At 42.2% G+C, this 27962-nt stretch overlaps 1 long non-coding RNA gene across 1 annotated transcript; it reads left to right on the top strand.

Moving 5' to 3' along the window:
* The first annotated feature begins 10210 nt into the window (after positions 1-10210).
* LOC116355393 (uncharacterized) lies at positions 10211-13835 on the top strand. The gene is made up of 3 exons (XR_004204412.1): positions 10211-10396; positions 11707-11777; positions 13612-13835. It is a non-coding gene; the product is annotated as an uncharacterized LOC116355393 (long non-coding RNA).
* Positions 13836-27962: the final 14127 nt, after the last annotated feature.

Below are 27962 nucleotides of genomic sequence, written 5' to 3'. Positions count from 1 at the left end.
ACTGAATATGTGGACAACTACAAATACCTAGGTGTCTGGCTAGACTGTAAACTCTCCTTCCAGACTCACATTAAGCATCTCCAATCTAAAATGTCATCTAGTATCGGCTTCCTATTTCGCAACAAAGCCTCCTTCACCCATGCTGCCAAACATACCATCGTAAAACTGACTCTCCTACCAATCCTCAACAGTGATGTAATTTACAAAATAGCCTCCCAACACTACTCAGAAAACTGGTTGCAGTGTATCACAGTGCCATCCTTTTTGTCACCAAAGCCCCATATACCATCCACCACTGCGACCTGTATGCTCTCGTCGGCTGGCCCTCGCTACATATTCATCTCCAGACCCACTGGCTCCAGGTCATCTAAGTCATTGCTTGGTAAAGCGCCGCCTTATCTCAGCTCACTGGTCACCATAACAACACCCACCCGTTGCACGCGCTCCAGCAGGTATGTCTCACTGGTCATCCCCAAAGCCAAAACCTCATTTGGTCGCCTTCTTTCCAGTTCTCTGCTGCCAATGAACAAATTGTAAAAATTGCTGAAGTTGGAGACATATCTCCCTCACTAACTTTAAGCATCAGCTATCTGAGCAGCTAACCGATCGCTTCAGCTGTACACAGGCCATCTGTAAATAGCCCATCCAACCACCTACCTCATCCCCATATTGTTCTTATTTACTTTTTTTTGCTCTTTTGCACACCAGTATTTCTACTTGCACATCATCATCTGCACAGCTATCACTCCAGTGTTAATTTGCTAAATTGTAATTACTTCGCTACTATGGCCTATCTATTGCCTTACCTCCTTACTCCATTTGCACACACTGTATATAGATTTTTCTATTGTGTTATTGCTGGACTTTTGTTTATCCCACATATACAGTGCCTTGCGAAAGTATTCGGCCCCCTTGAACTTTGCGACCTCCGTATAAATGCACCTGCACTGTGATAGTCTCAGAGGTCCGTTAAAAGCGCAGAGAGCATCATGAAGAACAAGGAACACACCAGGCAGGAACACACCGAGATACTGTTGTGAAGAAGTTTAAAGCCGGATTTGGATACAAAAAGATTTCCCAAGCTTTAAAGATCCCAAGGAGCACTGTGCAAGCGATAATATTGAAATGGAAGGAGTATCAGACCACTGCAAATCTACCAAGACCTGGCCGTCCCTCAACTTTCAGCTCATACAAGGAGAAGACTGATCAGAGATGCAGCCAAGAGGCCCATGATCACTCTGGATGAACTGCAGAGATCTACAGCTGAGGTTTGCACAAATCTGGCCTTTTTGGAAGAGTGGCAAGAAGAAAGCCATTTCTTAAAGATATCCATAAAAAGTGTCGTTTAAAGTTTGCCACGAGCCACCTGGGAGACACACCAAACATGTGGAAGAAGGTGCTCTGGTCAGATGAAACCAAAATTGAACTTTTTGGCAACAATGCAAAACGTTATGTTTGGCGTAAAAGCAACACAGCTCATCACCCTGAACACACCATCCTCACTGTCAAACATGGTGGTGGCAGCATCATGGTTTGGGCCTGCTTTTCTTCAGCAGGGACAGGGAAGATGGTTAAAATTGATGGGAAGATGGATGGAGCCAAATACAGGACCATTCTGGAAGAAAACCTGATGGAGTCTGCAAAAGACCTGAGACTGGGACGGAGATTTGTCTTCCAACAAGACAATGATCCAAAACATAAAGCGAAATCTACAATGGAATGGTTCAAAAATAAACATATCCAGGTGTTAGAATGGCCAAGTCAAAGTCCAGACCTGAATCCAATCGAGAATCTGTGGAAAGAACTGAAAACTGCTGTTCGCAAATGCTCTCCATCCAACCTCACTGAGCTCGAGCTGTTTTGCAAGGAGGAATGGGAAAAAATTTCAGTCTCTCGATGTGCAAAACTGATAGAGACATACCGCAAGCGACTTACAGCTGTAATCGCAGCAAAAGGTGGCGCTACAAAGTATTAACTTAAGGGGGCTGAATTATTTTGCACGCCCAATTTTTCAGTTTTTGATTTGTTAAAGTTTGAAATATCCAATAAATGTCGTTCCACTTCATGATTGTGTCCCACTTGTTGTTGATTCTTCACAAAAAAATACAGTTTTATATCTTTATGTTTGAAGCTTGAAATGTGGCAAAAGGTCGCAAAAGGTCGCAAAGTTCAAGGGGGCCGAATACTTTGGCAAGGCACTGTAACTCTGTTGTTTTGTGTCGCACTGCTTTGCTTTGTCTTGGCCAGGTCACAGTTGTAAATGAGAACTTGTTCTCAACTGGCCTACCTGGTTAAATAAAGGTGGATTAAAAAAAATAAAAAATACCCCACAAGACATGCCACAAGAGGTCTCTTCACAGTCCCCAAGTCCAGAACAGATCATGGGAGGCGCACAGTACTACGTAGAACCATGACTACATGGAACTCTATTCTCAGCCTCCAGTATTTATGCTGCAGTAGTTTATGTGTCGGGGGGCTAGGGTCAGTTTGTTATATCTGGAGTACTTCTCCTGTCCTATTCGGTGTCCTGTGTGAATCTAAGTGTGCGTTCTCTAATTCTCTCCTTCTCTCTTTCTTTCTCTCTCTCGGAGGACCTGAGCCCTAGGACCATGCCCCAGGACTACCTGACATGATGACTCCATGCTGTCCCCAGTCCACCTGACCGTGCTGCTGCTCCAGTTTCAACTGTTCTGCCTTATTATGTTTCGACCATGCTGGTCATTTATGAACATTTGAACATCTTGGCCATGTTCTGTTATAATCTCCACCCGGCACAGCCAGAAGAGGACTGGCCAGCCCACATAGCCTGGTTCCTCTCTAGGTTTCTTCCTAGGTTTTCAAATCAAATCTTATTTGTCACATACACATGGTTAGCAGATGTTAATGCGAGTGTAGCGAAATGCTTGTGCTTCTAGTTCCGACAATGCAGTAATAACTAGGGAGTTTTTCCTAGCCACCGTGCTTCTACACCTGCATTGCTTGCTGTTTGGGGTTTTAGGCTGTGTTTCTGTACAGCACTTTGAGATATCAGCTGATGTACGAACGGCTATATAAATAAATTTGATTTGATCAAGCAACTGATGCAAGCAGTAAAATCTGATTTTGTAAAACCGATTGGAAAAAACCTTATTGAACAGCGGGTACTGTGAAGCAACAAACAGGTACAGACACATGCATACACACATGATAACATACGCCTTATACATACGTTCACATGGATTTAGTACTGTAGATATGTGGTAGTTGTAGAGTAGGGGCCTGAGTGCACACAGCGTGTTGTGAAATCTTTGAATGTATTGTAATGTTTTTAAAATTGGAAAAACTGCCTTACTGCCTTGGCAGCAGCTAATGGGGATCCATAATAAATACAAATGTAAAAAATATTTTGATTTGGTTAACACTTTTTCGGTTACTACATCAGGTATTATTTCATAGTTTGATTAGTTTCCTAGTTTCTTCACTGTTATTCTACAATGTAGAAAATAGTAAAAATAAATGTTAGTTTTATATTTTTAATACATTTACATGTCATTATGGGGTATTGTGTGTAGATTGAGGAAAAAAATGTATTTAATCCATTTTAGAATAAGGTTGTAACGTAACAAAATGTGGAAAAGTCTGAATACTTTCCGAATGCACTTTATGTACTTTATATTTACCCCAAAAATATATGGGGGATTGAAAACGATGCAGACAATTACACTAATAGTAGCCACAATCTATCTGCAATAAAGCTAATCTCGATCCCAGGCTGTCTCACAGATGGCCATGACATGGAGACTCATGAGGCGATGCACAATTGGCCTCGCGTTGTCTGCGTTAGGGGAGGGTCTGGCCGACCAATATGTCCTCGTCCCATCGCGCTCTAGCGACTACTTGTGGGGGCCAGGCACATGCACGCTGACTTCGGTCGACAGTTGTACGGTGTTTCCTCCAACACATTGGTGCGGCTGACTTGCGGGTTAAGTGGGCAGTGTGTCAAGAAGCATTGTGGCTTGGCAAGGTCGTGTTTCAGAGGAAATATGTCTCTCAATGTTCGCCTCTCCTGAGTCCGTACGGGAGTTGCAGTGATGGGACAAGACTGTAACTACCAATTGGGGAGAAAATGTTTATTCCCCCCCCCCAAAATAAATAAAAATACAGTTTCAATTACAGACTGTCAGCTTTTAATTTTGGGATATTTTCTATCTTGGGTAAACTGTTCAGAAATTACAGCACTTCATGTACGTAGTGCACCCATTTTAGGGGAGAAAAAGTATTGGGACTTATTCACTTGTGTGTTAAAGTAGTAAAAAGTTACCATACAAATAGCACGCAATGACTTTGTCAAGCTTGTGACTCTACGGACTTGTTGGTGTCACGGCCGTTGAAAGAACTGGACCAGGCGCAGCGTGGTGATCGTACATATTATTTTATTTAGAAAAGACGACTAACAAAACAAACACTACAAAACAAACCGTGCCGCTAAACGCTATGTGCCATAACCAAAGTCAACTTCCCACAAAGACATGTGGGGAAAAGGGCTACCTAAGTATGGTTCTCAATCAGAGACAACGATAGACAGCTGTCCCTGATTGAGAACCTTACCCGGCCAAAACATAGAAATACAAACAATGGAACATAGAATACCCACCCCAAATAAAACCCTGACCAAACCAAATGGAGCCATAAAAAGGATCTCTAAGGTCAGGGCGTGACAGTTGGATGCATTTGCTGTTTGCTTTGGTTGTGTTTCAGATGATTTTGTGCCCATGGTAAATAATGTATTGTGTCATTTTGTATTCACTTTTATTGTAAATAAGAATAGAATATGTTTCTAAATAGTTCTACATTAATGTGGATGCCATCATGATTATGGATGATCCTGAATGAATTCTGAATAATTATAAGGGAGAATGTTATAGAGACGCATCATTTTCATACTCCCAAGATATGCTAACCTCTTACCATTACAATTACAGGGGAGGTTAGCATTTTTGCGGGGTATGATATTTGTGAATCTGTACCTTTCTCACTCGTTATTCAATATTAATTCAGGATTATCTGTAATCATGGTAGCATCTACATTCATGTAGTTGTGTTTTGAAAACAAGACCGTGTTCATAGAACATGACTATCAATGATTTCAAGATATCTCTTTTGGCATGTTTCTTCTGTTGCAGTTTGCAGCAGCACTGACACATGACAACTGCATCTGAGACAAATCCTTTGAGTGTTTGAATATGGGTGGAATCAATTCAAATCCAGAAATTACTGGTTTAGTGACTTGGCATTTGATTCCAGGCATTTTGAAGTGATCATAGAAATAGAATGAATGGAACAGACATTCCCATTCCCATCCCGAGTCCTTCTGGATGTTCTATTTCTGTGGTTGTAATTACATCAGGGGCAAAGTTTAGGGGGCAGGTTTCAGCCATGGTGGTGGTACGATGGAGGAATCTCCCTAATGGGTCTGTTACAGTACCGAAGAAAGTGGTTGAAGTTGATTTAGCTCCTACTCCCAGATGGATGGTCCACTCCCCTGTCCCTGTCCCCCCCCGTTCACCCTCCCTTCTTTATTAATCATCCAGACAAATGCCCGGTCCCATCTAAGTGCTTTTCTTTCTCTGCTCATTCCCAAAATAATTTCTTGGAATAAGGAAGAGAGGGAGAGAGAGAGCTCTCTGGGGGGCGATCAATAGCTGTCGCAGCTGTTTTACGGCTTAGTCCAATTTAATTAATTAAAAAAGGGCCCATTAAATCTATGAGGACGCTAAGTAAGGCCATCTGCAAAGTGCAGCCCCCTCTGTTGCTCTGTTGCGTCAGCCACTCCAACTGACTCCAACTGTCCACTTAAAGCCATGAGCGATGTGATTTTTCTTCCCTCGTTCCTTTTCCCTCCTTCACTGCTCACTCATCCCTCTTTTCCTTCCTCCTTTCCTACTCTCTCCTCCCTCTCTCTTCCCTCTTCTCTCCCTCCCTTACTGCTCAGGCGTTTAACCATGGAGGACTTATGCCGCATTCATGACATGTTGGAAACTTGTAAAAATACAACCTTCAATCTCGTAATTACAAGTGGGAAACTCTGGAATCATCCCTGCGCTCCGACATTTGGGAAGAGGTTTGTGGAAACTACACCAATAATCTCTCCTATCTCAAGTTTGCACTTGTTCACTAATTCCAGCAAATGTAAAAGCATTGGATTGGTGTAGGCATGGGCATCCTAGAGGAAGTTTTCATATAACAGTCCATTCCTTTCAAATCCAAGAGCACACTTCAGGAGAAATTAGAGTTTGTTGGCATGCAACCACTTCTCTGCAGTATGACCTTCATTATGCTGTAGTTCTGTTTCCAATCAGCAGGGAGAACCAAAGGCAAAGTGACAAGGGATTACTTTACAAGTTACTCATAAATAACCAGCAGTGGTATAATGCTATTGTTTTACAGTGCATTCGGAAAGTAATTCAGACACCTCTTGTCCTTTTCCACCTTTTGTTACGTTACAGCCTTATTCTAAAATGGATTAAATGCCCCCCCCCTCATCAATCTACACATAATATCCCATAATTACAAAGCAAAAACAGGTTATTAAATGTAATTTTTTTAATGAACAGAAATAATACATTTACATAAGAATTCAGACCCTTTGCTATGAGACTCGAAATTGAGCTCAGGTGCATCTTGTATCCATTGATCAGGCATTCGATTTAACTTTAACCCTTAGTTTTTTTAAAGCGAGCATGGTCATCCACAATAGTATTGAAGACTGCAAAAAGGCTGCAATCTAAATCCGGGTCAGAAGTAGTTGAAGTACAATCAAGGTCACTAAAATAAAGATTTTGTAAAAAAGATCATGTAAAGTTTTAAAGTTCCTCTCATCTTTGTGATGACACGAGGCTTAGATTTTTGTATTCTCACATCTCTAACACAAACAACTGGGCAATGGTTCTACTGGGTGAGGACACCAGTAGAAACATATTACAATCAGAGTTGAAGGATCTTTAGGGTTGGGCCCTGTAGGCGTAGTCACCTGCTTGGTTACATTTAGATCATTACAGATGTATTTTAGATTGTCTGAATCATAATTTAGGTCACCTAGGATAATACGTTCTGATTTAGTAAAATAAGACAACAAACTAGTTCTTCTACACCTGTTGTATACGAAGCATGTGACAAATAAATATATATATTTTTTTGATTTTTATTTGTCGGTGTAGGACACACTCGCACACCAGGGTTTCTGTTGGGAAAATGTGGCGCCAGACATTTGACAGGCAGCATTTTTATATATATATATATATATATATATATATATATTATTTATTTATTTTTATTTCACCTTTATTTAACCAGGTAGGCCAGTTCAGAACAAGTTCTCATTTACAACTGCGACCTGGCTAAGATAAAGCCAAGCAGTGCGACACAAACAACATCACATCACAGAGTTACACATGGAATAAAGAAAAGTACAGTCAAAACACAATAGAAAAAAGTATATATACAGTGTGTGCAAATAGCGTGAGGAGGTAAGGCAATAAATAGGCCATAGTAGCAAAGTAATTACAATTTAGCAAATTAACACTGGAGTGATAGATGTGCAGATGATGATGCGCAAAAAAACAACAAAAAAACAATATGGGGATTAGGTAGGTAGATGTCACGACTTCTGCCGAAGTTGGTCCCTCTACTTGTTCAGGCGGCGGTCGAAGTTGCTGACCTTCTAGCCATCGCTGATCCTCTATTCATTTTCCTTTGGTTTTGTCTTTTCTTTTGTGAAACCTGTTTCCAATCCCATTCATTACATGTTGTGTATTTTACCCTCTGTTCCCCCTCATTGTCCTTGTCTGTGATTGTTTGTAAGCTATGTGCAAGATTTGTTCTGGTGTGAGACTGGTTTGTACCCTTTTTTGTAATGTTTTGTATATTATGATTTTCGGAGTTTTGAGCACTTAAACTGCTCCGTTTTATACCAAGTTTGATCTCCTGCGGCTGACTTCCCTGCCACCAGCACACACCCTTACAGTAGATTGGATGGGCTATTTACAGATGACCTGTGTACAGCTGCAGCGATCAGTTAGCTGATAAAATAGCTGATGTTTAAAGTTAGTGAGGGGGATATAAGTGTCCAATTTTTGCAATTCGTTCCAGTCATTGGCAGCAGAGAATTGGAAGGAAAGGTGGCCAAATGAGGTTTTGGCTTTCGGGATGACCAGTGAGATACAGTGGGGCAAAAAAGTATTTATTCAGCCACCAATTGTGCAAGTTCTCCCACTTAAAAATATGAGAGAGGCCTGTAATTTTCATCATAGGTTCACTTCAACTATGACAGACAAAATGAGAAAACAAATCCAGAAAATCACATTTTAATGATTTTTTTTTGCAAATTATGGTGGAAAATAAGTATTTGGTCAATAACAAAAGTTTATCGCAATACTTTGTTATATACCCTTTGTTGGCAATGACAGAGGTCAAACGTTTTCTGTAAGTCTTCACAAGGTTTTCTCACACTGTTGCTGGTATTTTGGCCCATTCCTCCAAGCAGATCTCCTCTAGAGCAGTGATGTTTTGGGGCTGTTGCTGGGAACACGGACTTTCAACTCCCTCCAAAGATTTTCTATGTGGTTGAGATCTGGAGACTGGCTAGGCCACTCCAGGAAATTGAAATGCTTCTTACGAAGCCACTCCTTCGTTGCCCGGGCGGTGTGTTTGGGATCATTGTCATGCTGAAAGACCCAGCCATGTTTCATCTTCAATGCCCTTGCTGATGGAAGGAGGTTTTCACTCACTCAAAATCTCATGATACATGGCCCCATTCATTCTTTCTTTTACACGGATCAGTCGTCCTGGTTCCTTTGCAGAAAAACAGCCTCGAAGAATGATGTTTCCACCCCCATGCTTCACAGTAGGTATGGTGTTCTTTGGATGTTCTTTGGAGGCGAGTTTGGGAATACCTGATTTAGTGCATTACTTTTGACCAGGGCCCATAAGGAATAGGATGCCAATTGGGACACAGAATGGAGATCCTGTTAAGAAGGTTCCCTATATGGCCAAGCTCCAAAGTGAAAATGTGCTACATAAAACCTTTTTGAACAAACTTTAAGGACAGGGTTAGGCATAAGGTTAGGGGTGGGGTTAAGCACAGGGTTGGTTTACATTTTGTCCGGATGGTTCAGGAATATTTGGCAGTGAAGTTGTCTTTCAGGTTTCTAAACCTCTTCTGACTCTCGTTGCCATTAGATTCACCATTGTCTGCTTGATGGAGATTCTAGAACTCAACATGTGTTCTATCAAATTAAAGATTTTTCCATCATAGTAGATTTGATTTTCCCTCATTACCCCTGCTGTACGGTGTTAGTAAGATACTGTTTAACTGATTGGTTAATCACATTGGCTACCAGAATATTTGGACAAAACACAATTTGAACAGGGATGATTATAGCAAGTAACTGAATTTCCAGAATTAATTTGGCATTTGTTACTAGCTCTGCAGACACAAATGGGCTGTTAGCTCCACTGCAAAATATGGTGGACATTCTCCAGTTGTCCTCTTAATTTAGTTTTGCCTACAATTTCTTAGACTCCCTCCATCATAGTAGTTGTAATGATGCTGTCAATTGACACAGCATGAGTTAATGGTTTGCTTGTAGTTTACAACATTTTGTCTCCTATTCTCCCCTCTACATCTGGTTGAATGTTAAAAAACCCAATCAAGTTGTTTAACTATCTCACGCAACTGTTGCCCTTAGCAAAACCCAGCTCTAATGGGTTATAAAGCCTCTTAGCTATACCTACAAACTCCGCATTTAATAACAGGGTTTAGAAGCCCAGGATTTTTCTCATATACTTGCTCCAAATACACCAAACTGTCACGTTCTGACCTTAGTCTTTGTGTTAGGTTGGTTGGGGTGGGTAGTCTGTTCTTTCGTGTTTGGCCTAGTATGGTTCTCAATCAGTGGCAGCTGTCGTTCGTTGTCTCTGATTGAGAATCATACTTATGTAGCCTACATAAGGGGGGGGGGGTACTGTCACGTTCTGACCTTAGTTCATTTTTTATTTCTTTGTTAGGTTGGTCAGGGTGTGAGTCTGCTATATTTCTATGTGTATGACCTAGTATGGTTCTCAGAGGCAGGTGTTGTTCGTTGTCTCTGATTGAGAATCATACTTAGGTAGCCTGTTTTCCCCATTTTGGTTGTGGGTGTTTAATTTCTGTTTAGTGTCTGTTCACCTCGTTTTCTCTTCATTGTTATTTTGTGTAGTGTTCAGTTTGTTCAATTAAAATATGACAAACACTTACCACGCTGCATTTTGGTCTTCCTCTCCTTCCACCAACGAGAATTGTTACATGAATTATGGACTCAGCTGTGTCTTGACTCTCTGCAACTACCTCTACACAAGAGATCTCCTAAAAGACTAAAATGTAAGTTGACATATAGATTTCGGGAAAGGGCAGAACCTGTTCTATAGTTCTGTCTGTACCCTCTGATCTGGTCAAAATGTTATGCTTTATCTTGACCGTAAGCCCACTTTGCCAAACATCTTTTCAGTCATCTTATTCTTCTGTCTGGCAGTAGCAGTGTATAGCTAGCATCTCCTCCAGTGTCTCCCTCCACATCAGCTAGCGATCAGACAGTCTACGTGGGGAGGTCTGTGTAATAATGTTAGCATCAATTCAGATGGAGCTGGCTCTACCCTTCCGCTCCATCCCCCTCTTCTTCTCCTCTAATTGAGTGAGTGTTTGTCACTTTGCTTATTGGCTACAGTAGCATTGTCTTGGGCCCGGGTTGGGCGAGGAGAGGCAGCGCAGTAAGGCAATCTGCTGATTGCTGTTTTGGCACAACTGTCAAGATTTGTCCTCTAAAGTGAAGGATGGTTGGATGGATGTGTTTTTACTCCCTTTTAGGCGCAAGAGAGTGCACAGGGAAACAGTCTCCCTCCCAACCCAATCACCTAATGAAGCAGTCGGCCAATCAGTGGGGTTTAATGAACCAGGAATGAGTAAGCAGTCAAAGGGTATATTTGCTGTAACAAATTAAATGGGACTGCAGACAATTTCTTACCCCAGCAACACGTGCTTTTTATTGATAACTGTCATGATAGTTACTCAGTGTTCTGATTACCCAACACTCTAGCCATTGTTGTATTACTGAGGAAGTAGGCCTGATCAATTGCAAGTTAAGCTGTATTTATTATTGGCCAAATCAGAACAGACAGAAATATACGGCAGGTCGAAGCCAGAAATCCAGATTAGGAAAAATAGCCAGAATTCAGAGAGGGATAAATCCTACATGCAGGGTTGGACTTTAATAAATTAGTGAGCTTTCTCTTTCAGTGCAACACATTTCCTTTTGGAATGTAATTTATTCCCTGTTTTTTCTCGCCCCTTCATGGAGGAATGGCGAATGCAGGTCTGTGATAGCTATGAACTGGACTGGTATTAATGGAAGTAAAGGGCCCCCACTGCCTGTGGTCTTTGTGTGGCTTTACTGGAGTTGAGACGGGGGCCTTGGGGCATTGTTCAGACTAGGGCTTTTCATGAAAAATAAAAAGTAGAGAGGTGGAGGGAGGGGAAAAAAGGAAGGCGAGAAATCATCTTAGATTGAAAGCTTGACTTCACTCACGCACATGTCAAAACATGGGGGAGCCAGTGTGCCTTCCAAGTTTTTTAAAGGCCTAATTTGTTTACTTGGTCACAAATAAGTAGAACAAAAGGGCTTCTGGTTGTTTCAGATTATTCGAAAGTGTCTTCGTCGAGGAAAACTGAAGACTGCTGTGCTACTTCCGAAGAGTGATACAGTCCAGTAAGCATCATATCATATCAAAATGAAACTTGGGTCTGGTTTTATACTTTGTATTCCAAGTTATAGCTTCTCGGGAACACAGAACACTTCATTTCACGAGGATAGGATTTATCATTGCTGAGATTGCTTTGCTATCATTGCTAAGATAAAAAGGCCACAGACAAGTCAAAGACAATTCATTTTAATAATGGAACCAATTCACCTGTCTGATTTCTTTTAATTCAACACATTTTGTCCACTATCTCAAGATAGGTTGGTCATATTTTTATGACATTTCCAGGGCTGATGTAGAACCGAAATGATTAAAATAAATTAAAAATGTATGAAATGAAAATCCGGTATTATGCAAATTAGGTACATCATATGCAAATTAGGCATGACAGAATACAACATTACAGTAATTTAAGCCCAATAATTTAAGGTAGGGTGGTAGTTCTAAGCCCTCAGATCACAATATCTACTAAGCTCACATATGGCATTGTTTTAAGATGGTGAAAAAATGTTATAAATACTGATATTTTTATGGAACATTGATTTTGTCCTTTACTGCTATAGCCTATAGAAATGCATTGAATAACACATTTGTACATGGCAAAGCAGACAGTCAAACATTTCATCATAAGGAATACGGTTTTGAAGTATACTGAACAAAAATATAAAACGCAACATGCAACAAATTTCCAAGATATTACTGAGTTACAGTTCAGATAAGGAATCCAGTCAATTGAAATAAATGCATTAGGCCCTAATCTATGGATTTCACATGACTGGAAATACAGATATACATTGGTTGGTCACAGTTACAAAAAGGTAGAAAACCAGTCAGTATCTGTTGTGACCACCATTTGCCTCATGCAGTGCGACACATCTCCTTCACATAGAGTTAACCAGCCTGTTGATTGTGGGATTTTGTCCCACTCCTCTTCAATGGCGAAGTTGCTGGGAACTGGAATACACTGTCGTACACGACGATCAAAAGTATCCCAAACATGATCAATTGGTGACATGTCTGGTGAGCATGCAGGCCATGGAAGAACTGGGACATTTTCAGCTTCCAGAAATTGTATACAGATCCTTCTGACATGGGGCTGTCTATTATAATGCTGAAACATGAGGTGATGGCGGTGGATGAATGGCACGACAATGGGCATCATGATCTCGTCACGGTTTCTCTGTGCTTTAAAATTGCCATCGATAAAATGGAATTGTGTTCATTGTCCATAACTTATGCCTGCCCATACCATAACCCCACCAGCACCATGGGCCACTGTTCACAACGTTGACATCAGCAAACCGCTCGCTCACATGATGCCATACACGTGAAAAATAGCGGTTTTGAGGCCGGTTGGACGTACTGCCAAATTCTCTAAACCAACGTTGGTAGAGCAATTAAAATTACACTTTCTGGCAACCTCTTTGGTGGACATTCCTGCAGTGAGTATGACAATTGCCATGTGTTGTGTGACAAAACTGCACATTTTAGAGTGGCCTTTTATTGTCCCCAGCACAAAGTGCACCTGTGTAATGATCATGCTGTTTAATCAGTCTCTTGATATGCCACACCTGTCAGGTGGATGGATTAACTTGGCAAAGGAGAAATGAACACTAACAGGGATGTATACAAATTTGTGAACAACATTTGAGAGAAATAAGCTTTTTGTGAGTATGGAACATTTCTGGGATATTTTTTTTCAGCTAATGAAACATGGGACCAGCACTTTACATGTTGCATTTATATTTTTGTTCAGTGTATAAGAAATCTCAGGGATTTTGTATACTTTTTAGAACCATGTTTGGTCATGATATCCCTATGCATGTTGTGCCATTTTTACAGCCCGGTCCTGGGTTACCTCCAGACAACTCCCCTGAAGCCTGTGTGTGTCGTAGAGCAAAACAACCGACACCTTCGTGTTCATGAGAATCTCTCCTTTCAAGTCTCTCCAGTGTGCAAAGCTGCCATCAAGGCAAATTGCTACTTTGAAGAATCTCATGTATAAAATATACTTTGATTCATTTGATATGTTCATGCCAGTAAATTTCAGCAAGTAGCAATGTGAACGTGTTTGTGTGCATTTGTGTGTTGCAGGGGATTTGGAATAAGACAGTGGAGACAGGAGACGGAGTAGGCTACGATTATATATTAAATCGTTTTATCTTACATTTAGTTATGTTTAGGGCTGTTGGTAGGCCTCAGTCTGGAATGGCTCTTTGATGTTGTTGGCACAATGCGTCAATAATGAAGGGGCCTGTGCTTTTACTGGTTGGCTCTCCTATGTCTTTCTCACTCAAACACCCACATGCTGAGCCACACTCAGAAGGGGTAGGTGCTCGGGAGCTATTACATTGGACATGCAGAGCCACACTCAGAAGGGGTAGGCGCTCGGGAGCTATTACATTGGGGCTCCAAAGAGGCGCAGTGGACTAAGACACTGCATCTCAGTTTAAGAGGCACCACTATAGTACCTGGTTTGAATCCAGGCTGTATCACATCCAGCCATGATTGGGAGTCCCATAGAGTGGCGCACAATTGGCCCAGCGTTGGCTGAGGTACGCTGTCATTGTAAATAAGAATTTGTTCTTAACTGTATAAAAAGGTGGTGTTTATAGAATACTCACTGCATGTATGTATTTCATGTTCTTCTTTAACTTCAGGCTATAGGTGAGTCGTACAAAAGCAAGAGTGTTTCCTTGTCTATCTCCTCCACTGCAAAAGAGAAAGGGGGTCTGTTGCACAACTGAATGCATTCAACCAAAATGTGTCTTCCTCATTTAACTCAACCCCTCTGAATCAGAGGGGGGGGGGGGCTGCCTTAAATCGACATCCACGCCTTCGGCGCCAAGGGAGCAGTTGTTGTTGGAGGTTAACATGCCTTGCTCAAGGGCAGAACGGAAAATTTTTCCACTTTGCTGGCTCTGGGAATTCGTAACAGAAACCTTAATAGGGATGGTAGTAGCAGGGCTGGCTCCAGGCATAAGTGACGTAAGGGACCCAGGAACTCAGTCGAGTGCTGTTGAGAGTTATAATAGTAGAATACACACCATGCAAGTTCGAAATTGGATTGTGCATCAGCGGTTTCTCTTTTATGTCAGTCACTGACAGTCAATCAATTAGCCATGTCAGCTAACAATTTTGTAATTGGTAAATTAGTCTAGCCAGCTATCTAAACTTATATTAATCATGGCCGAATACTGACCGGTCATGCAGGGCACCTACCCAGGGGTCCGGACCTCCAGGAGGCCCCCATTAATTGTATTAATCACTCTCACTCAGATATCATGGCATAAGTCATGGCAACATTTGTGAAATTACATGACATTTGTCATAAGGTCAAAACCAGTTCAGAGTTCCAGAAGTACTGAATGGCAGGCAGGCTTGAGGTCAGGGCAGGCAGAATGATCAGGCAGGTGGGAATGGAGTCCAAAAAAACAGGCAAAGGTCAAAACCGGGACGACTAGTAAAAGAGAATAGAACGGCAGGAGCACGGGAAAACCCCGCTGGTTGACTTGAACACACAAGATGAACTGACAAAGAGAGACAGGAAACATAGGGATACATACACCAGGGAAAATAAGTGACACCTGGAGGGGGTGGAGACAATCACAAGGACAGGTGAAACAGATCAGGGTGTGACAGTATCCCCCCTCTAGGGACACCACCTGGCTTCCTACCTGGGCGCATACCTGGCTGGCCGGGGTGTTGACGGTGAAAATTGGCGATGAGGGCCGGGTCCAGGATGTCTTTAGCCGGGAAACTAGCACCTCTCCTCCGGGCCATAACCCTCCCAGTCAACCAAGATACTGGAAACCCCTGCCCCGTGGTGGAACCCTCAGGAGGCGTCTCACCATATACACTGGCTGGCCATCGATGACAAGGGGGGAGGCATGGGCCTAGATGCAGAAGACAGAGGAAAGTGAGGCAAGGGTATAATCCTGGAAACTTGAAAGGTAGGGTGTACGCTGAGGGTACGGGGCAACAGCAGATGCACAGCAGTGGGACTAATGTCTCTAGAGATGGGGAAAGGACCAATGAAATGGTGGGAAAGTTTGCGGGATTCAACCTTGAGCGGTAGGACCCATGTGGACAGCCATACCCTCTGCCCGATCCGATAGCGAGGAGTCAGAGTTCGGTAGTGGTCCGCTTGTTGACGATACCTGGAGGTGGTCTTGAGAAGAGACGTCCTAGCCCTTTTCCAGGTACGCGACTGCGGCGGATGAACATCTGGGCTGAAGATACATTGACCTCAACTTCTTGCTCTGGGAACTGAGGGGGCTGATACCCCATGGAGCATTCAAAAGGGGATGGTCCAGTAGCCGACCAAGGGAGAGTGTTCCTGACATATTCCACACAGACCAGTTGCTGACTCCAGGTGTTGGGGTTACTGGCAACCAGACACCGGAGTGCTGTCTCCATATCTTAATTGGGGATGAAACCCAGAGGACAGGCTGGCTGACGACCCAATAAGATTGCAGAACGCCTTCCAGAATTGGGATGAGAACTGAGGACCCCGGTCTGAGACAACGTCAACCGTGAGTCCATGGATACGGAAGACGTTCTGCACCATAAGCTGGGTCGTCTCCTTGGCTGAAGGTAACTTAGGAAGAGGGATAAAATGGGCGGCCCTAGAGAATCTGAATGGTGGTGTTGCCATATGACGGAGGAAGCCCAATGACAAAATCCAGAGAAATATGGGACCAGGGGCGATGAGGGACATTAAGTTGCTGCAGGTGGCTAGACGGAGCTTGCCTCGGAGTCTTGCTTTGCACGCATACCATGCATGTGGCCAGGGTCTGACGAGTACCAGGAAAACAGGTAAGCCTGGAGGAGGTAGTCCATTCCAGGACCTTAGACAGGACCGCATCAGGTACAAACAGACTGTTAGCTCCCAGGGTCCGAATGGCAGAGGAACTGTATAGACGGGAGAGAGCGGCCAGCTTCACATTTTTGGACCCTGGGCAGTAGGAGATGGTGAATTTGAACCTAGTAAATAACAGAGCCCACCGGGCCTGCCTGGAATTAAGGCGTTTGGCTGTGCGGAGATATTCCAGATTCTTTTGGTCGGTCCAGACCAAAAACAGATGTTCAGCTCCCTCCAGCCAGTGTCTCCACTCCTCCAGTGCCATCTTGACTGCCAGAAGTTCTCGGTTACCCACATCGTAGTTTCTTCCTGCAGAGTTGAGTCGATGGGACAGGAAGGCACAGGGATGAAGCTTTTGGTCCTGGGCAGATCGCTGGGACAGGATGGCCCCCAATCCAACATCAGAAGCATCAACCTCAACCATAAATTGACGGGATGGGTCCGGATGGATGAGGATGGGTGCTGTTGTGAACCGATGTTTCAGGTCCACAAAGGCTTTGTTGACACCTGGAGACCATGCAAACAAACGGTACTTTGGTAGAGGTGAGTGCTGTAACCCCGAATGAAACGGCGGTAGAAGTTAGCAAAACCTAGGAAACTTTGCAACTGCACCCTGGACGTGAGTTGAAGCCAATCCACCACTGTTTTCACCTTTCCAGGATCCATCAGGACATTTCCCTCAGCAATCACATATCCCAGAAAGGAGATGGTAGAGCGGTAGAACTTAAACTTCTCTGCTTTTATAAACAATTGGTTCTCCAGGAGGTGCTGAAGGACCTGTCTGACATGTAGAACATGTTCTTGGGTAGACCGGGGGGAAAAAACAGATGTCGTCAAGGTATACAAACACAAACTGGTTTAGCATGTCCCGGAGCCCATCGTTTACCAGGGCCTGGAAGAAAGTGTTGGTGAGTCCAAATGGCATGACCTGCTACTCATAATGTCCGCTGGCTGTGTTGAATGCGGCCTTCCACTCATGTCCTTCGCGTATCCGAACCAGGTGGTAGGCATTCCGAAGGTCCAGCTTGGAAAGAACGGTGGCCCCCTAGAGGGGTTCAAAAGCGGAGGAGGGGAGTGGTAGGGGGTAATGGTTTTTAATCATAATATCATGAAGACCCCGGTAGTTAAGGCACAGATGCAGGGTCTTGTCCTTCTTCTCCACAAAGAAAAACCCTGCGCCGGCAGGAGAAGCAGACGGACTGACAACCCCAGTAGCCAGAGGCTCCTCTATTTACTCCTCCATGGCCTTGGTCTCCGGCTCAGATAGAGAATTTAACCTGCAATGTGGTGTAGTACCTGGGAGGAAATCAATGGCACAATCATAAGGACAATGCGGGGGAAGAGAAGTAGCCCGTGCCTTGCTGAAAACCTCCAGGAGTTCGTGGTACTCTGTGGTGACGGTAGAGAAATCCGAGACTTGACTTAAACCCTGAAGAGGCTGTCTCAGGGAAGGCTGCTCTGCTTTGAGGCAATGGGAATGGCAAAACGGACACCAACCCAGGGTTGAACTTGTGGTCCAATCAATTAAGGGGTTGTGTTTCTTAAACCAAGAAAATCCCAAAACAACTGGAACATGGGGAGACTCAATGAAAAGCAGCTGTATTGCCTTACTGTGTTTTCCTGAACCCCGTATATTAACAGGAACAACCCAACTATTGACCCAATGCCTGCAACCCAGCAAATCATTAGATAGCCAGCTACCCATCACATTAATTGTGCAAAATGATGATTGCTAACATTAGCTAGCTAAGCGCTAGCCACTCAGTGTCACTGAAGGGTTGAAACTGGTATCACCAAAATGTATTTCACTCTATCTCATATAACATGACGTTGCTAACTAGGCTTAATTTGCTAATTAAATTGTAAATTTTATCAGGAAATAATTAATAAGTTAGGCACTCACTGGACTACTATGGTAGGTAAATGGCTAGATAACTTGGTTTCCATTTGCCAACAGATTTTTCTAATCCCCTTGATTGGTCAACAGTTACTAGTCTTGGAACTCATGTGTTCACCAGAAACAGTTCCTGGTAAACCATTTGCCACTAGTGTCAATAAAATGTTGTTGCCACAGGTTTGCCACAGATTCAAATTGAATCTTGAGATAATTTTCTGCCAGAAAAAAAAACTCAGATGAACTGTTTGCCACAAGTGGCATACATATTGTTGCCAAAGTTTTTCCATAGATTTAGCACTAGTAGCAAACATTTGCAAACTTCTCGCCACATTTTGTGGGACACTATTTAGTTTACATCAAAATTGCCACAAACTTACCGTAAGTTTGTCGTAACAAATTCATTTTTGTAAAGGCACGGACAACTTTAGCATTTTTGTTAATTAGCGACTTTCAACTACTTACTTACTCATTCACCTAACATTAGTCGTTTTAGCTAACCTTAACACTAACCTTAAACCTAATCTCTAGCCTAGCTAACTAATGTTAGCCACCTAGCTAGAATTCTTAACACATATACATTTTGCCAATTTGTGACATATGTGAAATGAGTGCTGGTCATACAAAGTAATACAAACAATGTGAAATGTTAAAAAAAATGTTTTTTATTTATTTCACCTTTCACCACAGACAACACAGTGTTACACATGGAATAAACAAGCCAATAACACAATAAACAAGTCAATGACACAGTAGGGAAAAAGGAAAGTCTATATACAGTGTGTGCAAAGGCATGAGGAGGTAGGCAATAAATAGGCCATAGGAGTGAAAATTTACAATTTAGCAGATTAACACTGGAGTGATAAATGAGCAGATGATGATGAGCAAGTAGAGATACTGGTGTGCAAAAGAGCAGAAAAGTAAATAAAAACAATATGGGGATGAGGTAGGTAGATTGGGTGGGCTATTTACAGATGGCCTGTGTATAGCTGCAGCGATCGGTTAGATGCTCAGATAGCTGATATTTAAAGTTGGTGAGGGAAATAAAATTCTCCAACTTCAGCGATTTTTGTAATTCGTTCCTATCACTGGCAGCAGAGACCTGGAAGGAAAGGGCGGCCAAATGAGGTGTTGGCTTTGGGGATGATCGGTGAGATATACCTACTGGAAAGTGTGCTACGGGTGGGTGTTATCATACTAAATGTAGTCTCGTGGATTTACGTACAGAATAATACAAAGTGCTCTCAGACCAGGTTGATTAATCATAGAAATATTTAAAGATTTATGTGCAACAGCAGTTGAACTCAAGGCAAACAACCACATACCATACAGTAGGCAAAAAGCAGGGACAAATTTAATAAAACAAACTATAAATCAATTTAACCGAGCTATAAACATTGGCTTAAGAGAATATTAGCATTAGAATATGAGACTCATCCATATGGCTCATCTATTTATCTATTAATTCACAGGAAGACATCAGCCGGAGGGCTGTGCTTCCTCTGGTCACTTCTCACACTATATACAAGAGCAGATACTTATCCACTATGCTAGCAACAATCTTGCTGCTGGGAATTATTTTCCTGGTGGCTGATACACTATGGTCTGTAGGAATTCTCACGCTGGGGCTGGGAAAAGCACACATCCAGTGCCCCGAGCAGTGTACCTTACTCCAATGCTTTTCCATTAATGACTGTAAACAACTTTGAGCAAACACAAATGGGTAGGGTCTGGTCACCTTCACCTGGTGCAGGTACTCAACCATGTTGGTCTTAACCTGTTAGAGAAAAATCCATTGATTTTAGAATATCAAATCAAATGTATTTATATAGCCCTTCGTACATCAGCTGATATCTCAAAGTGCTGTACAGAAACCCAGCCTAAAATATATATGAGGACTTGTGCAAAGTTGGAGGCACACTGACAATGCCATTACACATATTGCATTTTATATACTAGGTATATAGTATTTTACATCAATATAAACATCCAATCCCTGTTTGATGCCCACATCTTCCATTTATTTGGGGCTTGAGGGTCATAGGTTAATTTACACAACAATGTCTTGGAGTGTGCACTCATGCAAAACAGATTTTGGAATACTGATCCGAACGCAATAACCAAGCATGAGATGAGCCTGCCTTACATGTTTCTAATTATGACAAAAGAATGTCACTGCGATAACTGTTGATAGATGTAGCAGGAATAAATGACGAATGTATAAATGCTCAACACCCGTTGAATATGGCCGGTGTCAGTAAACATTGGCAAAAAATAGCAAATTGTTGCCAGCAGCACAGTTGCAGTCACCAACGCTCTGGATAACATAAAAACAGCCAAACCAGCTCTGCTAGGGCGAGGAAAATGGTCAGTGAACTTGTCTCTCATTTGTGTATTTGACAAGGCAGCAGCTACACTTCCTGAGGTCTAGCAAAATTAAGGTAGTTTATACAATTTTAAAAACATTACAATACATTCACAGACTGTGTGCCCTCAGACCCCTACTCCACCACTACCACATATATATAGTACTTAATTCATGTGTACATGTGGTATGGTATCTTTTGTGTGTGTGTGTGTGTGTGTGTGTGTGTGTGTGTATGTGTCTGTGCCTATGTTTGTGTTGCTTCACAGACCCCGCTGTTCCATAAAGTTTTTATTTTTAATCAGTTTTTTAAAAATCAGATTTTACTGCTCTGCATTAGTTACTTGATGTGAAATAGAGTTCCATGTAGTCATGGCTCTATTTAGTGCTGTGCACCTTTCATAGTCTGTTCTGGACTTGGGGACTGTGAAGAGACCTCTTGTGGCAAGTCTTGTGGGGTATGCATTGGTGTGCGAGCTGTGCGTCAGTAGTTCAAACAGACAGCTCGGTGCATTCAACATGTCAATACTTCTCATTAGCAGAAATTAAGTCAATTTCTCCTCCACTTTGAGCCAGGAGAGATTGACCTGCATATTATTAATATTAGCCCTCTGTGTATATCCAAGGGTCAGCCGTGCTGCTCTGTTCTGAGCCAATTGCAATTTTCCTAAGTCCTTTTTTGTGGCACCTGACCACACGACTGAACAGTAGTCCAGGTGCGACAAAACTAGTGCCTGTGGGACCTGCCTTGTTGACAGTGCTGTCAAGAAGGTAGAACAGCGCTTTATCATAGACATACTTCTCCCCATCTTAGCTACTGTTGTATGAATATGTTTTTACCATGACAGTTTAAAATCCAGGGTTATTCCAAGCAGTTTAGTCATCTCAACTTGCTCAATTTCCACATGATTTATTACAAACTTTAGTTGAGGTTTCGGGTTTAGTGAATGATTTGTCCCAAATACAATGCTTTTAGTTTTAGAAATATGTAGGACTAACTTATTCCTTGCCAGCCACTCTGCAACTAACTGTAACTCTTTGTTAAGTGTTGCAGTCATTTCAGTTGCTGTAGTAGCTGACATGTATAGTGTTGAGTCATCTGCATATGTAGACACTCTGGCTTTACTCAAAGACATTAGTAAAGATCATTAGTAAAGATCAAAAAAAGTAATGGGCCTAGACAACTGCCTTGGGGAATTCCTGATTCTACCTGGATTATGTTGGAGAGGCTTCCATTAACCTCTAGCGTCGAGCAATCCCGTATCCGGGAGCGTAATCATAGCCTCAAGCTCATTACCATAACGCAACGTTTCCTATTCATGAAAATCGCAAATGAAATGAAATAAATATATTGAAACACAAGCTTAGCCTTTTGTTAACAACACTGTCATCTCAGATTTTCAAAATATGCTTTAACCAAAGCTACACAAGCATTTGTGTAAGAGTATTGATAGCCTAGCATAGCATTAAGCCTAGCATTCAGCAGGCAACATTTTCACAAAAACAAGAAAAGCATTCAAATAAAATCATTTACCTTTGAAGAACTTTGGATGCTTTCAATGACGAGACTCTCAGTTAGATAGCAAATGTTCATTTTTTCAAAAAATATTATTTGTGTAAGAGAAATAGCTCCGTTTTGTTCATCACGTTTGGCTAAGAAAAAAAACGAAAATGCAGTCAACAAAACGCCAAACTTTTTTCCAAATTAGCTCCATAATATCGACAGAAACATGGCAAAAGTTGTTTAGAATCAATCCTCGAGGTGTTTTTCACAATTCTATTCGATGAAAAATCATTCCTGGCAGTCGGTTTCTCATCCGAGGCAAACAGAAAAATACTGCAGCTGGAGATTACGCAATAATTGTGACGGAGTACACCAAGCGAACACCTGGTAGATGTAGTGTCTTATGGTCAATCTTCCAATGATATGCCTACAAATACGTCACAATGCTGCAGACGCCTTGGGGAAAACGTGGAAAAGGTAAGCTGACTCCTAGCTCCTCCACAGCCATATAAGGAGTCATTGCCATGAGGCAGTTTCAAAAAATGCGGCACTTCCGGATTGTATTTTTATCTGGGTTTTTTCTGTAACATCAGTTCTGTGGCACTCACACACAATATCGTTGCAGTTTTGGAAATGTCAGAGTGTTTTCTTTCCAAAGCTGTCAATTATATGCATAGTCGAGCATCTTTTTGTGACAAAATATCTTGTTTAAAACGGGAACGTTTTTCATCCCAAAATTAAAATAGCGCCCCCTATATCTAAGAAGTTAAGGAACACCCTCTGTGTTCTGTTAGACAGGTAACTCTTTATCCACAATATAGCAGGGGGGTATAAAGCCATAACACCTCAGTTTTACCAGCAGCAGACTATGATCAATAATGTCAAAAGCCACACCTTATTCTAACAAAACACAATCTCTTTATGATTGGTTTCTCCGTGTCTGGAAGTTGCAAGCAAGTTAGCTAGTTAGCTTAGGTGCTTGACTGCTGTTGTTTGGGCAGAACACCCGGATCAACCCTTAAAGAGATGGGTGGGGCTAAAGCTTAAGAGGGTGTGAATGATGCTGAATGGGTGTAAACAAAGTAGAGTTCTCCAGTAGGTACCAAAACATTCAAAGGCCATTTTCTCAAAAGTGAGGTTACAAGTTTATCAACTTTCAAAGCAGAATTATTTTCCCATTGTTCCTCAAATGCAGATATTCCATTTAGCTCATGTAGCTCCGTGTCTCTACTTTCATCCAATGTAAAAAACACAATTTAAAATTTTGCTACATAAGGCTGTCAAGGCGGTCGGTCACATATTGTTGCTACCTAGCTGTTGTGCTAGCTAACATGCTACTGACACATGACAGTAGCATATTGACATGATGCATTTTGATATTGACATGGTTTTAAAAGACAGCAACATTGCTAACTAGGCATCATTTAGCCAATACAATTGTAACGTTTATTAGGAAGTTTAATAAGTTAGACACTCACTGGACAACTTTGGTAGGTTATCTAGCTAGATAAAGTAGCTTGGTTTCCATCGAGTTTTCTAATCCCCCTTGATTGGTCATCAACGGCTACTGGTCTTGTAACTCATGTGTTCACCAGAATTGGCTTCAGATTCACCACTAGTGGCAAACATTTTCAAACTACTGGCACACTATTTAGTTTTCAGCAAATTTGCCACAAACTTATGGAAAGTTTGCAGCAAAAAAATATGTTTTGGTAAGGGTAGGGACTGCTGCTACATAGTTATTGAACACAGGTCACTTTAATACATGTTTAGTATTGATTTACCTACAACTGTACTAACGTTGTTATTATTATTTATTTTGGATTTTTGTGTGCTTGTTGACAGTTTTTTTTCATTGATTGATAAGAACTAGGAACATAAGCATTTACTGCACTCGCCATAACATCGGCTAAACTGTGTATTTAACATTTATTGAATTTATATGAGTATGTATTGTGATTTTTTTCTTTCTTCACAATGCTGGATGCTCTTCTTACTCGTTCCATAAACAACACAAAAACAAGTGGTGCTAACATGTCACTCAGGAACCCTGGTTCGATTCCAGGCTGTATCACAACTGTCCGTGATTGGGAGTCCCATAGGGCGGCGCACAATTGGCCCAGGGTCAACTGTTCTTAACTGACTTGCCTAGTTAAATAAAGATTTTAATATTTTTTTTTTTTTACATATAATAGCAACCAATACTGGCATGTCATTTGAAATCCCTGGTGAAATGAAATTTGTTAAGGCCTCTAGAAGTGCAAGTGATATAACATCAAAAATAATGTTTGTAACAAGTGTTGACTTTCATGTTGTATAATTACACAAAATCTGAGTAGTTCCCATGCCTGATACAATATGGTATGTGTACATTCCTTTTGTTGTTGTAAGTGCCCTTTTTAAAGTCGCACACTTCCTTCTCCTTCAGTATTCCCTCAAACATCCCCTTCCCCCTTACCTTTTCCCTGTCTACTGTATCTGGAAGAGGTAGGTTACTGAAAAATTGTCCCATGAAAATATAAATGTTAAAACACAGATATTGAGTTTATATTGTCACTGACATTTTAATATGATGGTCTTCTACCAGTATATTGTAATATTTATGCATTTCATGTATTTATTTACTTAGTATCTGTTGATTTGTGAATGTTGTACATGCTAGCTTGGTGTTCTGGTGTTCATTTGTACTTTACAGAGGAGTTGGTGCATAAGGGGAGCACAACATTTCATTCATAGATGTTTGTTTCTTTATCGGGTATGTCATGTGTTTTTGTTTATGATATTTTGACAATATTTTACTGTTAGTTTGCAAGTACACGTCATGTACTAATTGTACGTAATGCCTGGCTGTTATTTATGAAAGTTGGGTAGCCCAGGCCCATAGGCTATCCTGTACATTATCTACATTTTATACTGTACATTGCATTGTATTGTATCGTTGTCCAACAATATTGTTATTCTTAGCACTGTCTACTGTACCTATGTGGAAGAGAGGAGTTGGTGCATAACGGCAACACAACATTTAATTTATGGATGTTGTTGGTTTCTTTAACAGAGAATAAAATATCAAAACCAACCCTGATCCTTTGGTCATATGTAAGCCGATCAAAACACAATGCAGAGGCAATCTACACCAGTCACACTTGGTGCCGTGTCCATTCTGATCTACAAGATCATCGCTCGCAGAATTACAGGGTTGCTCCATCACCACCAGACTCCCCTCCTCTCTCGTCTACTGAAGCATCTGCGCTCCGCTGTGAATGCAATTCTATGCATGAGAGGTACAGTGAATTTGGTACAAGACAGACATTCAATACTTTGTTTGGTGTTTACTGCCGCATAAAAAAAATATGTATATATATTGATCTACAGTGTCCAAGTTATTTTATTATTGCATATATTTATTTTTCATGTTTTCAACACTTTCAGTTTCATTTATGAATGTTTTTGCATGTGCATATTGAGTATTTAATTTCTGATCTACAAACAGTACTGGGTATTTTGCTTTATTCCATTTAGCCTGTTGATAGCACAAACATTTGTATTGCTCTATTACAATTATAGTTTTTTTTGCATATGAAAATACATTGTTTGCATCATGTACTATTCCAGTGACTCTTACGAGCTGAGCCCTGATAGTCAGAACGTGTCAGTTGGGTCCGGGAGAGGTTGTCCAGTTGTTACATCTGATAATCGGAGGTCATTACTACAGAGGCACTCAGCAGTATGATTTCTGAACAAGACAAACAGAATGGTGAGTCTAACACTGGCAGTATCCACACCATGCATCAGCCTAGTGATAGTCAGCCCCTGCATTCCAGTCCGAGCCACCAGTCACAGTGTGCTGATGTATTGAAGCTGAATGTGATTGTCCCATCAGACATAAAACCACCACCGTTCTTCAGAAGTGACTTCACGGAACAGTTCTCCATCCATGAGTGGGAAGAGAAGTTGACGGGCTACCTGCGCAGAGTAAATTATGCTGACAGTGAGATGTTTATTGTCATACAGAGTAGAATCACTACGCAGTAACCCTGAGTTGAGCTCTGACAAGAATCCCACTGCTTTGTTTGACATCCTGAAGATACATGCCTATGGGAGACTTTTACAGCACCAAACCGTAAGCTGGTGCGAAGGATTACTGGATCTATCTGAATAAGGCCATTGATGTTGCTTATGAGTGTCTGTGCAGGTGGGGTAAGAATATTGATTACTCCAGTGCTGACTTTGTTATGATGTTCATCTCCCACTGTAAACCCCAAGCTCGCCCTGTCTTTCCAATTTATGCCTGCTGAGGAGTGGACCGCATCAGAGGTCCAAGGACAGTTGGATGCCCATCAGAGGGATCTGAGTAGAGGCAAAGCTCCAGCTCAATATGCAGTGCCACTGTCAGCATGCAGTCAGACCCCAGCAGCAGTCAGCCAGCCCATTCTCCATCACAGTGAGCCACTTCAGCCCTCTGAGGTATTCGGCCAGTCTCAGTGCTCCTTCAATACTGCAGCTCCAACACCGGCCCCTCCAACCAGTCTCACAACAGAGGAACCAGGCATCTGCCATGTGGTTGGTATGTTGGAAAGATTGCTCTGTGTGCACCGCTTCAATGTCACACGAAGCCCAGCCTGAACAGCCCCTTGGCTCACTCGAAGTTCAGTTCAGTGACAGTGGCAACAGAGCCTGTGTAGCCTGCAGTGTGCATAGGTTGTTTGCTCAGTGGTGTCACAGACTTTGCATGGGAACTTGGCTGGACTTAGAGTGAGCCAAGGGGCTGTTCAGGCTGGGCTTCGTGTCCCTGACCATTTCAAGAGACTGCTCAAAAGCATCTCAGCCTTCCGTGACATCAGCGCTCCACTCCAGCATCAACACGTTTTTTAACTAGCCAGCCCATGCGGTGCGAGGGAAAGCACGGGCAAAGATAAAGTGACCCTCACAGGTGAGCCAGACCTGTAGTCCACCTATGTAGATAGATGTAGGCTACTGACAGATGAACCGAAAGCCATTCTTGGCAGATCAGAGACTGGAAGGGGCTAGTGCGTTGTTTTATGCCCCAGTAGTAGTTAGTGGCCAGTTAACGTTGAGTGGAGTGTTGGACTCAGGCTCTATGTCATGCAGTGAAGAGGGAACGTTGAGACTGAAAGCTGCCGGTGTTCAACTAGCTTCCAGCAATGTTGTTCTCATCAGTTGTGGTGGTCTGACTACAACTTGATCAAGTCTGTTCTTCAGAAGATGAAGTCTAACAAGAATCGCTGGGAAGCCACCTCCAGTTACATTGACGCCAAGTGTGATCAGTTCCTTGAGCTCCTGAGCGATGTCTCGGGTAGAACAGGCCCCCGAGTCGACAAGCAAGATTGGCATGGTAAGGCTTAGGCAAACTGTTACTCTTCTTCCACAGCAGGAGTACCTAATATGGGGGAAGTTGCCAAGCAGTGCTCGTGTGTCACTGTCATTGTTGAGCCCACGTACGCCCGCTCAGCTCCTAAGAACATTCTGGTAAGGAGAGTCATAACACCCATATGGGGAGATCGCAGGGTCTCATACCACCCTGCATCCCACTGCTGGCTTACCTCTG

The sequence above is a fragment of the Oncorhynchus kisutch genome, linkage group LG20 (assembly GCF_002021735.2).
Source record: "Oncorhynchus kisutch isolate 150728-3 linkage group LG20, Okis_V2, whole genome shotgun sequence".
Lineage (NCBI taxonomy): Eukaryota > Metazoa > Chordata > Actinopteri > Salmoniformes > Salmonidae > Oncorhynchus > Oncorhynchus kisutch.
Note: the sequence above shows the minus strand (reverse complement) of the source record. Positions and strands in the feature narration are given on the sequence as shown.